The sequence below is a fragment of the Mirounga leonina genome, unplaced genomic scaffold (genome assembly GCF_011800145.1).
Source record: "Mirounga leonina isolate KUSES-001 unplaced genomic scaffold, KU_Mleo_1.0 Mir_101664, whole genome shotgun sequence".
Classification (NCBI taxonomy): Eukaryota; Metazoa; Chordata; class Mammalia; order Carnivora; family Phocidae; genus Mirounga; species Mirounga leonina.
This window is the reverse complement of record NW_023270175.1, coordinates 20,887,577-20,899,474: the sequence shown is the minus strand read 5'-3', so window position 1 is coordinate 20,899,474 and position 11,898 is coordinate 20,887,577.

Sequence of the window (11,898 nt, the reverse complement as noted above, 5' to 3'; positions counted from 1 at the left end):
TGTTCCTCCACCATATCCCAAGAACCTTGTACTATCCTATACCCAGCTGTGTTGTTCTATCTGGCAAGAATTTTGGTTATTAGACCCTGAAACTTGGCCTTTTCAAAGCTATTGGATGTGTCTTATTCCAGTAACTCATAGTAGTAGAGGCAGAGATAGTCATAATGGTATCGATAGTAACAATAACAGTGATAAGAGCTTAATGTTATTGATAGCTTGCTGTACATCAGGCACTGCACCAGGCACTTCATATACATGAGCTTGCTCAACCTTCCAGTGGGGTGGGCACTATTCTTAAATAACATAATACATTTTAAGTGTCTGGCTTACTCTGTAGGCTTAATAATTGCTCATTCTTATTGTGAATATTATTTTTCAATAGGTCTGCAAAATACAAAGCACCCATAGAAGGGAAGGACCATCATTTTTCTATTAAGAGCAATTGTGTCAAAGGGGGCAAAAGACAACTTGAAAGAAATTAACTACATTAGGTTTTATGGGCAAGAAATAAAGCCCACTCGTTTTCACAATAAAAGGTAAAACGGTTCAATAAATAAAAGTGACTAAAGGAAACTTTGCTTCCATTTTATGTGTAAATAAGGGAGAGAGACCTTGGATTATATGGGAGGTGGAACAGAGAGAAGAAGCCCCTCTCAGTCTTTTGGGGGTTCTGGATCTGGGCAAGTCGGAGAAGCTTACACAAACTACAGATCCTTTCCTTACCTGAATTTTCAAGGAGCTCATAGCCTCTCTGAAGTCCATCCTTCGTACTCTCTATCCCAGGAGGAACACGGAAAGAGAATGTAATCAGGTCAGCAAGAGGAGAGAAGAGAAACCATTTTTTTTAAACAGCCAGTATGCTCTGTTTGACCATTTATTAGCCACTGTTTCAGAAGCCTTTACCCCTACACCCCTTCCAACTTTGCCACCTTAATGTCACCTCCAGTTATCACTCAGCAAGGTTGGCATACCCAAGATCATCAACTCCTCACCTTCACTAACTTCCTCTCAAACTTACTCATGCTCAGCCCAAAAGTGGAGCAGACTCCATAACTTCTCCCATTGCTATCACCCACCCAACTCCTCCCCCCTGAAAACTAGGTCTCTGTGCAAAGACTTCTCCCGCTCAAAGGCCATCTCAGGCTACTGGGGCCTGCCTCTTAACACACAGAGGTCTCTTTTGAATTTATGCAATATTCACATTGGACTTGACTTGAAGAAATTGTCTGTATATGAGTGTGGGTTCGTGTAGGTGGAGAAGGGCGAGAACTCAGAAAATTGCTGCTTCAAGTTGTTCTAAGTTAAGCCCAAGGTCACATCCAAATGATAAGTCAAAGGTTTCTATGTCTTTGCACTATGGTATAAAAATAGTTTCTCCTTCTTGCTCTTGACTCTTCTCTATGGCAATGGAATTATTTTTCCCATACAATTTCTATTTTCAATTCAAGGCTTTCATGCACTAACCTATTGTACTTCTCTGAAAAAGCCTGATATTATGATGTATTATAAGACTTCCAGGGACTCTAAGCACCAGAATTCAAGTGCTCTTGCAATTCACTGATGGAGAATGGAAGCAGGTGGATATTTATCATCTGTATGTGAACAATGACTATTAGTGATCAGAAGATCAGGGGCTGTACTACTGCATGGAAAGCCATTACTTTCTTTTTCTATTATTTTTTTTTAAGATTTCAGTTTTTTAAGTGATCTCTACACCCAAAATGGGGCTTGAACTCATGGCCCCAAGATCAAGAGTTGTATGCTCCATTGACTGAGCCAGCCAGGTGCCCCAAGGAAAGCCATTACTTTAATATGTTGTGCCTGTGCAATATTCATGATAAAAGGTGGAACTTTTTTAAAAATGAAATTTCTATTTCAGTCAGAAGGAGCATCTGCTGGGCGGGTAATTTTCTGGAAGGAATGGAATTTTACACCTGTCACAGAGACCATTCCCTGTTAGGCCTTTTAAATTAGAAAAGGTTAATTATTTCATGTCTGGTTATAACGACTTCATCGAGATTTCTTGTGAAATTTGATTAGAAGGCAAATATCTGATTGTTGGCCTGATAGAGATCACCACTGTGTCTTCTGCAGATGGGTAGGTATGCCTAAGCTGACAGAGCACATGTGGTGTTTGGTAATGAAGAGTAGTGAGTTAACATTAAAGAGTCTAGAGAGTTGGCATTAATCAGACATACATTACTATGACTTATTCTTTGAAACTAAGGAATTTAAAAAGTGAAAAGCTTGGCATTTTCCAATATTAGGCATGATAGAAATCAATCTTATTTTTACTATTTCAGGGTATTTTTTCTTTGTTTTGCAACACAGTCATTTAACAATTGAGGTTAAAAGGCTGTAAGTCTCTAAGTATTGCTTCTGTTTCCAAAACTATAGGAATTTTGGGACACTGTTGCAGATAACATGGTTCCCATTGCCCATCAACTTGCATCCAATGTTGGCATGTTCTTCATTTTCCTGCCCCCTTGCCAGCTGTTCAGTTGGCCACTACATTCAACTTTGGCCTGTGTCTATAACATACACGAATGGGCCTCCCTTCAAGGGCTTTGTTAATGGCTTTCAGCATCTGCTTGCATTCCAAGCATCGAGTACTAAATCCAGAGAGGGCCTGGCATATGGCTGCATTGTTCTACTTGTAGAAAATGAAAAACATAGGAACGCACCCTCAACTACTGAACTTTAAACTTCCATCCACTGCTGGCTTAAAGCAAAAAACTTAAAGAGCCCCTTTTGTGTGTGTGTGTGCGTGTGTGCATGCACACACGCACGTGCACACATTTGTTTATAGAAAAAGATCTGAAAGTATTCACATCAAAAATACATCAAGATATTAATGGTTACCTGTAAGGACTGAGATGGGGGGTGAGGATGTAAGGAACTTTCTCTCTTTATACTATGTAGGTCTTTCTATTATTTGAATTTTTATAACAATTACACAATCCTCTTATTATTAAAAACAAAAACTACAATATATATAAGCATAGAAAAATGTTGGTGAGGGCCCACATCAAAGTGTTTAGAATTGTTACCTCTGGAGGGTAGGATTAGAGAGGTCTTTTACCTCTTTATAGATTATATATGCTTATAAATTTTAAATGGTTGGATTATGGGCTTGTTTTCTGTTTTTATATATATAACACTATGGTATTTTTAAACTAAAGTGTTAAATTACTTTAAAAAGAATAATGGGGGATGCCTGGGTGGCTCAGTTGGTTAAGCGTCCAATTCTTGATTTCGGCTCGGGTTATAATCTCAGGGTCATGGGATTGAGCCCCGCATTGTGTGGAGCTTGCTTAAGATTCTCTATCTCCCTCTCTCTCTAAAAAAAAAAAAAAAAAAAAATCATTACAGAAAAGTGTTCTAGACCTCATGAATTCTGTTAATATCTATTACTTGCAATTACTCATTTGGTTCTCCCATGTGTTAGTGGTATGATTTTAAGTCTAACAATTTCCATTTTGTTTTCCTATCATCATTGAAGGATTTGGGATTACAAACAATCATATGAGTCTTGGCCTGATTGGATAAAGTTGAGAAGTAAAACATAAACTTTCTGTACATTCTGTAGAATGTAAGTTTCACAAGTTCAGAGATCTTGTCTGCTTTGTTCACCACTACACACCCAATGGCTAGCATTTTTGCCTAATATATAGCATGTATTCAATAAATATTTGTTGAAAGACTAGATGAATAAATGTTCAAATCAAAAGACAAAATGAGCCACTCAGATATCCTTATAGTGAAAGAGCAGAGGATATGCCATGTAGATGGTAAGAGAAGAGAGGAGCATTGTTTAATGGGGAAAAACCCCCACTGAAATGGGGAGTCAAGAGATCTGGATCTAACTGACTGGATGAGTGAACTTGGACAGGTCTTTTCCTGTCTCTGGAACTCAATGTCCTCATTTGTCAAGTGAGAGAATTAGAATAAATTTATAGTATTTGAATTGTTTATAACAATGGGCCCATATTATTTAAAAGAAACCGAAGAGCATGTAAAATAGTTACAAAAGTAAAAATTCATACAGTTGTCTGAGATGATGTTCACCTAGCATTAATGACGGTTATTTGTGGAGGTTTATTTTCATTTTGCCTTCCTCAACTTCTGGAATATTTTATAATGATCATGTATCATTTTTATAAAAACAAACATCATTGCACTATTTTAAAGTGATGATCAGCCTATGGGGAAAAAAAAGTATTGCAATTACCTACCATGATTAAAAGAAAGGCCTAAGGGTTACAATTCCTAAGGGTAAGATCAAGCCTCTTCCAGACTTGACACCTCTCTGGAGAAGGTCACGGGGTGCCCAACGTCCTGCATGCTCTTGTTGAGACCACCACTCCTCTTCCCCTATAATCTCTGTTATCAATTGCTGTGCACTAAATAAGGCACCAGTCCCAAGAAGAGGTTACATCTAAAATTGACCATCTGCTCCCCAGCCAAGAGATCTTTGGGACTCATCAAGTTCTAAATGCCTATTTACTTCAGTCATCACAAAAATTTCAAACCACTTAGATCATCCATTATCACTCACCTTCTTTTGCACATGAAAATGAATTCCTACACCCATTAATCAGACTCAATCTACCACCCCTCCTCAAACTTCCCCAACCCTTCTGTTCTGCTCTCTGCAAAATCCCTGACATCCTTAATTTCTTTAAATTTTCCCTTGAGGGGCCTGGGTGGCTCAGTTGGTTAAGCGACTGCCTTCGGCTCAGGTCATGATCCTGGAGTCCCGGGATCGAGTCCCGCATCGGGCTCCCTGCTCGGCAGGGAGTCTGCTTCTCCCTCTGACCCTCACCCTTCTCCTCTCTCTCTCTGTCATTCTCTCTCACTCAAAAATAAATTTAAAAAATAAATAAATAAATAAAAAATAAATTTTCCCTTGATTTTCATGCTTTATCAAAAACTTGGCTCCCTTCTGAAGACACTGCTTCCTGTACAGCCTTCTCAAGTGGTGGCTATTTTTATTCATACATGATGTACCACTCGGCTGAAGGGCAGGATATGTGTCCTTGATCTTCCTTGGCACTTTCTGTTCATGGGTCCTCTCTAAATCCCCTGGCCCAACTCCTTTTAATCACTTTGCTATCAGATTATATCACCTGCTAGACTTCCTTATTGCAGTCACCTATTCTCCTCCTGTTCAATCTCCCTTATTCATTCCTGGTTTTAGCTCATGGGTTCGCTCTTTCTCACAACTGCTTGTGTCATCATTCTTGGAGATTTCAATATCGATGTGGAGTCTACATACATATATACATACATACATTGTCTACATTGTAAACAATCCATGCAATACCCTGGCCTGTCAGTTGCTTGACCTCCAATCCAAAGATCTTATCCTCTTACCAAGCTCAGCCACCCATTCTAACACTCATTTCTTAGACCTTGTCAATATAAATTACTACAACACCTTAAAAATCTTGATTTTAGTACCCCAGTCTCATCTTTTTCTATCTAATTCCCTCTAATACATCCACTCCACCAATCCTCCTACCCCTAACCATTATTTTTTGCTCTCCATTACTTCCCTCATATCCTCATTTCCATGTTTATCCAACTTAGATCCCATGGTCCATTATTATAATCACTCTGTGGCATCCATTCTCAACTCTCCAACTCCCTCTTCCACCATCACAGCTACCTGGAAAAACCTGAACCAAGACTTAATTGGATTCTCCATCTTCTTTATATCTGTATTCCAGCAACTGATCCTAGCTGGAGCAAGTTTCAATTTAAGCTTCATGACCTCAGATCATAAGTGGGCTCTTATACTCACTAGAAATCACTCCCAAACTTTTATCTCTAGCTCTGAATCCTTTCCTAAATTCCAGGCTCATATAGCTAACTGCTTCCAGTACTGGACATCTGCACTTGAATGTCTAATAAGCATCTCAAATTTAATTTGTCCAAAATCAAGCTGTAATTTTTTCCCGTAAATCGGCTCTTCTTCTACATTTACTATCTCAGTTCTTGCTAATTTCATCCTTCCAGCTTCTCAAGCCAAATGCCTTGGAATCATCTTGCATTCATCTTTTTATCTTAGGCCTCAGTCTGTATTCCTCAGCAAAGCTTTTTCGCTCTACCATCAACATATATTCATAACCAGATCTATGCTGCTGCCCTGCCCCAAGCTCCCCTTATCTCTTGCCAGGATTACTGCAACATCCTCCTATTTGGGGTTAAGTGTGTTCCCCAATAAGGTATGTTGGAGTCCTAACCCCCCAATACCTCAGAAAGTTCCCTTAGTTGGAAATAGAGTCACTGGGGATGTAACTCAATAAGTTAAAACGAGGTCATACTGGAGGAGGATGGGCCCTTAATCCCATAGGACAGGTGTCCTTATAAGAAGAGGGGAGAATCACAGAGAGGAGATACCCATGTGAAGATAGATACACAGGGAGAAAGCTACATGACAACATAGGCACAGACTGAAGTGCTGCGGCTACAAGCCAAGGAATTCCAAGGATCAACAACCAACAGGAAGAGGCAAAGATGGATTCTACCCAGATTATCAGAGGGAGCATGGCCCTGATGATACCTTGATTTCAGACTTCTAGCTTCCAGCTCTGTGAGACAATACATTTCTATTGTTTTAAAGCCACCCCATTTGTGGTACTTTGTTATGGTCCTAAAAAACTGATGTACCTCCTAACTGGTTTTCTTGTCTCTACCCTTGACTACCTACTGCCTCATTTTAATGCAGCAGCTGGAATGATCTTGCTAAGCCTCTGAGTCAGATCATGTCTTTCACCTATTCAAACCCTGCAATGGCTCCACTTTTCATATAGAGTAAAAGCCTTACAAAGGTCTCTAAGTCCCTAAGAAATCTCTTCCCCTCTTATGGATCTGGTCCCTTCTATTACTTTCCCCCTCATTCACTCTACTCCAGCCACACTGACCTACTTTGCTGCCCCTCAAACTTCCACAAAGGCTTCCATCAAGTCTTCTCATTTGATGCTATCTGTTATAACAATAACAGAGTCTGACCCAGTGCAAATTCCTGAAGGTTTGCTTAGCTTTAAGCTGAGTGTGGCCCGTATGTGCTTTGTGGCTTATACAACTTTACATATAAACAAATGCATACAGGCTGGAATTGAGGGGAAAAAGCATGGTTTTACAAACTGCCCACTTGGAAAGGCCATGTAGTTTAATGGCTAAGTAAATAAAACTTAGGGAGTCTGAAAGACCTAAGTTAAGTCATCAAATTACTTAATGGTGAAAGAAGGAAAATGACCTATCTGATTTTTACTTTAAAAAATCACCCCTCAGGGGTGCCTGGGTGGCTCAGATGGTTAAGTGTCTGCCTTCGGCTTGGGTCGTGATCCCAGGGTCCTGGGAGCCCGCATGGGGTTCCCGGCTGAGAGGGGAGCCTGCTTCTCCCTCTCCCTCCCCCTCTGCCTGCCTGCCTGCCTGCCTACTTGTGATCTCTTTCTCTGTCAAAAATAAATAAAATCTTAAAAAAAAAAATCACCCCCCAGGCCTCTGTTTCCTCATCTGTAAAGTGAGAAAATAAAAATTAACTGCACTATTAAATCAGCTGATGCATGCGAGGTGCTTGCCACGTAGCAAGCATTGGTAAATACCAGCTATTGTTATTACTAATCAATGAAATTTAAAAGAAGTTTAAATATGAGTACTGAGACACCACGAATAATTATTTTGAGGTCTACTGAAGAATAAGCTAGGTTAGCATTTGAATGGACGCATTTTCCTTTAGGACAAGTGTGGGCTTAAAAAGTTCTTAATAAAATTCATATCAAACATTTGTGGAACCGTAGGATTTCACCAAATATAGATAGAAAATGATGCTGTTTGTTTAGGTCTCCCTCAGCACTGACACTTTCTGACTGTGTCCAAATGATGTATTCATCATAGCACCCATGAACTGGCACAATCCTGAGTCTTGCAATGGGCTTGCTTCTTGGCCAGAGTTCCCCAAAAAGTATTGCCACCCTTAAACACCTCCTCAAATAAGCCCAGCTCTGCCCCCCCACACACCCCAATATCAGGATTGATTTGCCTTTTGAACAAAGTAAAAATCCTTTACCTTTTTCTCAAAAACTATCAAACTCACAAAAGAAAAAAACCTTTAATCTCTAAAAATAAAAACCAGTCTCATAGCTCCAAAGGGAGGATGACCTATTAGGGCAGGATCATTGACAGGGTAGTTGTGATGATTTCCACCCCTGTGGAAATGTGAGGAAATTGTAAGGAGAACCTACAGAACCTCAAGAGGGTTCATATTACTACCTATGGTAGAGAAGTAGAATTAGACTTAAATAGAAAAGCCAATATTTTTGACAGTCACGGGGCAGACCACAGACTACACCTTCTCATCCTAAAAGTAAAGTAAGCAGACATAAGATAAATGAAAAGGATGCCAGGATACCATGCTGGTGTTGCAAAAGATGGATGGAAGTTAATTTTTTTTGTTGTTGTTAGATTTCAAAAAATGTTAACAGTATTTTAGTTTCAGAACTTTGTATGGTCTTTGATGAGAGTGCGCCCTCTGGTGGCTCCAGCCATGACTTGCAAGTGAACGGGTACCTTAAGTCTGACGCTCTCCACCTTGAGCGACTTCAAATTCTCTAGAGGTGAAAAAAGGAAAATGATCTGATTTTAACTTTAAAAAATCACCCACCCTTCAAAAGCTTATACCATCAAGTTCAATTTACTTTAATAACTCTCTTTTTTTCTGCCCAACAGACACATTTGAAAAAGTGCTCAACATCACTTGGCATCAGGGAAATCCAAATCAAAACCTCAATGAGACACCACCTCACACCAGTCAGAATGGCTAAAATTAACAAGTCAGAAAGTGGCAGATGTTGGCGGGGATGCAGAGAAAGGGGAACCCTCCTACACTGTTGGTGGGAATGCAAGCTGGTGCAGCCACTCTGGAAAACAGTATGGAGGTTCCTCAAAAAGTTGAAAACAGAGCTACCCTATGACCCAGCAGTTGCACTACTGGGTATTTACCCCAAAGATACAAATGTAGTGATCCAAAGGGGCTATGCACTCAAATGTTTATAGCAGCAATGTCCACAATAGCCAAACTATGGAAAGAGGCTAGATGTCCATCAACAGATGAATGGATACAGAAGATGTGGTCCATATATACAATGGAATATTATGCAGCCATCAAGAAATGAAATCTTGCCATTTGCAACAACATGGATGGAACTAGAGGGCATTATGCTAAGCGAAATAAGTCAATCAGAGAAAGACAAGTATCATATGATCTCATTGATATGAGGAATTTGAGAAACAAGACAGAGGATCATAGGGGAAGGGAAGGAAAAATGAAACAAGACGAAACCAGAGAGGAGACAAACCATAAGAGACTCTTTATCTCAGGAAACAAACTGAGGGTTGCTGGAGCGGTGGGGGGTGGGAGGGGTGGGGTGACTGGGTGATGGACATTGGGGAGGGTATGTGCTATGGTGAGCACTGTGAATTGTGTAAGACTGATGAATCACAGACCTGTACCCCTGAAACAAATAATACATTATGTGTTAATAAAAAAATAATTCTCTTTTTTCAACATAAAGGAAGATACCCAGTGTTCACTTTGTCTTTGAGTGATGAGTTCATGTTTGCTTTCTTCTTTCCTCTAATAAGCATGCAATATCTTTCATTTTCAAATATTTTTATTTTGAAATGTTATAATCAGATAGAAAACTATACCTGTGCATATATCACTCAGGTCTCTAGGATTATAATATTTTGCTATATTTGTTTCAGAGTTTCTAATTATTTTCTCTTTTGAAATTTACAGAAAAGTGACAAGTACAATTCAGAACTTTTTTCTAGTTGCTGATTTGATGCACCAAATACTTTAGTATTCAATATGAGCAAATACATTTTCCTACATAATCACAATGCAACCATGAAAATTTTCAGACCTCACGTTCTGCCAATTGTCTCAATAATGTCCCATGGTGGCTCTGATAACCCATACCAGACTGTCCACACAGATAGTCAGTCACCTTCCTCACCTTGCTTGAATTCCAACACTCCAAGCTAGGTCGTCCGTCCTACATGGAGGCCTTTCTCACCCCATCAGGCTCTGGCAACCCATACCAGACTCTTCCCCTCCTGCCCCCATGTAGAGCACAGCCTTGTTCACCCTGTTCAGTTTCAGAAATCTAGCACACCTCTCATAAATGCTCTCCTCATCCTGCTTGGGCTCATAACCCCTCACCAAGGTTTTTCCTGAATAGATGCCCTGCTCATACTGTTCAGGGTCTGACACCCCACACCATGCCACTCCTATGTGTGGATGTCCTCCTTACCTTGCTCCAGCTCTGATTCCCCATGCCAGGCTGCCCACACAAAAGAAGAATCTCTTAACCTTGTTTAACCTCTGTTATGGGTTGAATTGTGTACCCCCCAAAAAAGATATTTTGAAGTCCTAACCCATAGTACCTCAGTATGTTGCAGATGTAATTAGTTAAGATGAAATCATACTTGAGCAGGGTGGGTACCTAATGCAATATAACTGGTGTCCTTATAAGAAGATGGCTCTATGAAGACAGAGACATAGAGAGAGAGTGTCACATGGTAATGAAGGCAAGGATTGGAATTATGCAGTTGAAATCCAAGGAATACTAAAGGTTGCTGGCAAATCACTGGAAGCTAGGAGGAGGCAAGGAAGGATTCCCCTACAGGTTTCAGAGGGAGCACAGCCTTGCTGATACCTTGATTTCTCAGACTTCCAGCCTCCAGAACTGAGAATAAATTTCTGTTGTTTGAAGCCATCCAGTTTGTGGTACCTTAAGGCAGCCCCAGAAAACTAATACAGACTTTGGTATTGGGAAGTGGGGTACTATGAGGCTGTAACAAATACCTAACAATGTGGCTTTGGAATTGGCAATAGGTAAGGGCTGGAAGAATTTTGAGGTTCATGACAGAAGAAATCTAGATTGCCTTGAAGAGAATGTCTCTTGAAATATGAATGTTAAAGGTGCCTTTGGTGAGGTCCCAGACAGAAATAGCAAACAAGTTGTTGGACACTGGAAAAAAAACTGATCCTTATTTTAAAGTGGCCGAAAACTTGGCCAAATTATCTTCTACTATTGGGAGGAAAGTGGAACTTTTAAGTGATGAACTTAGATAGTTAGCTAAGGAAACTTCCAAGCAAAGTATGGAAAGCACAGCCTGGTTTCTCCTTACGGCTTGTAGTAAGGTGATAGAAGAAAGAGATAAAGAATGAATTGTTAAGCAAAAAGGAGCCAGAACTTAAAGATTTGGAATATTCTCAGTCTAACCACATTGCAAAAAAAAATGGGAAAGCATGCTCTGGAGAGAACAAAAAGATGTGGCTGGGCAATCTTTGATAGATTGTGTGTGACTCAAGGATCCAATCAACCATCTCAACAGATGCTAGGAAGAGATGCAGTTATCCAGTTAAGATACGTGGAGAATCTTCTTTTCTGATGGCTTGGACTTCTGTGAATTGCAGGGGAAGCTGGCAAATTTTTTGAGAATTTTATTCCTCACAAACACTACCAGCATGGACTAGAAGGAACAGAGAGGGACAAAATGAAGAAAGAATGACTGGAAGAGCCATTGATGCACCTGGGCAAATCAGGCCTGGGTTCCTGAGGGCAGAGCCACCACTTCCTTCTAGATGACAGAGCCACTGCCCAGGAATGAGAGTGTGGGGTCACCATCTAGAATGAGGGGGGTGGAGCTACTACTCAGGACAAGGGTGAGGGGGTGGCCGGGGTGGGGATGGGGGGTAATAATGGGACTGGTCATGTCCTGGGTTCCAGAGATCAGAGCTCCCTTCTGGGCTTACAACTGGGGCCTCTTCCCAGGGCTAAGAAGGCCAGGTCACCATCTTATTTCCAGAGGGAGGATCCA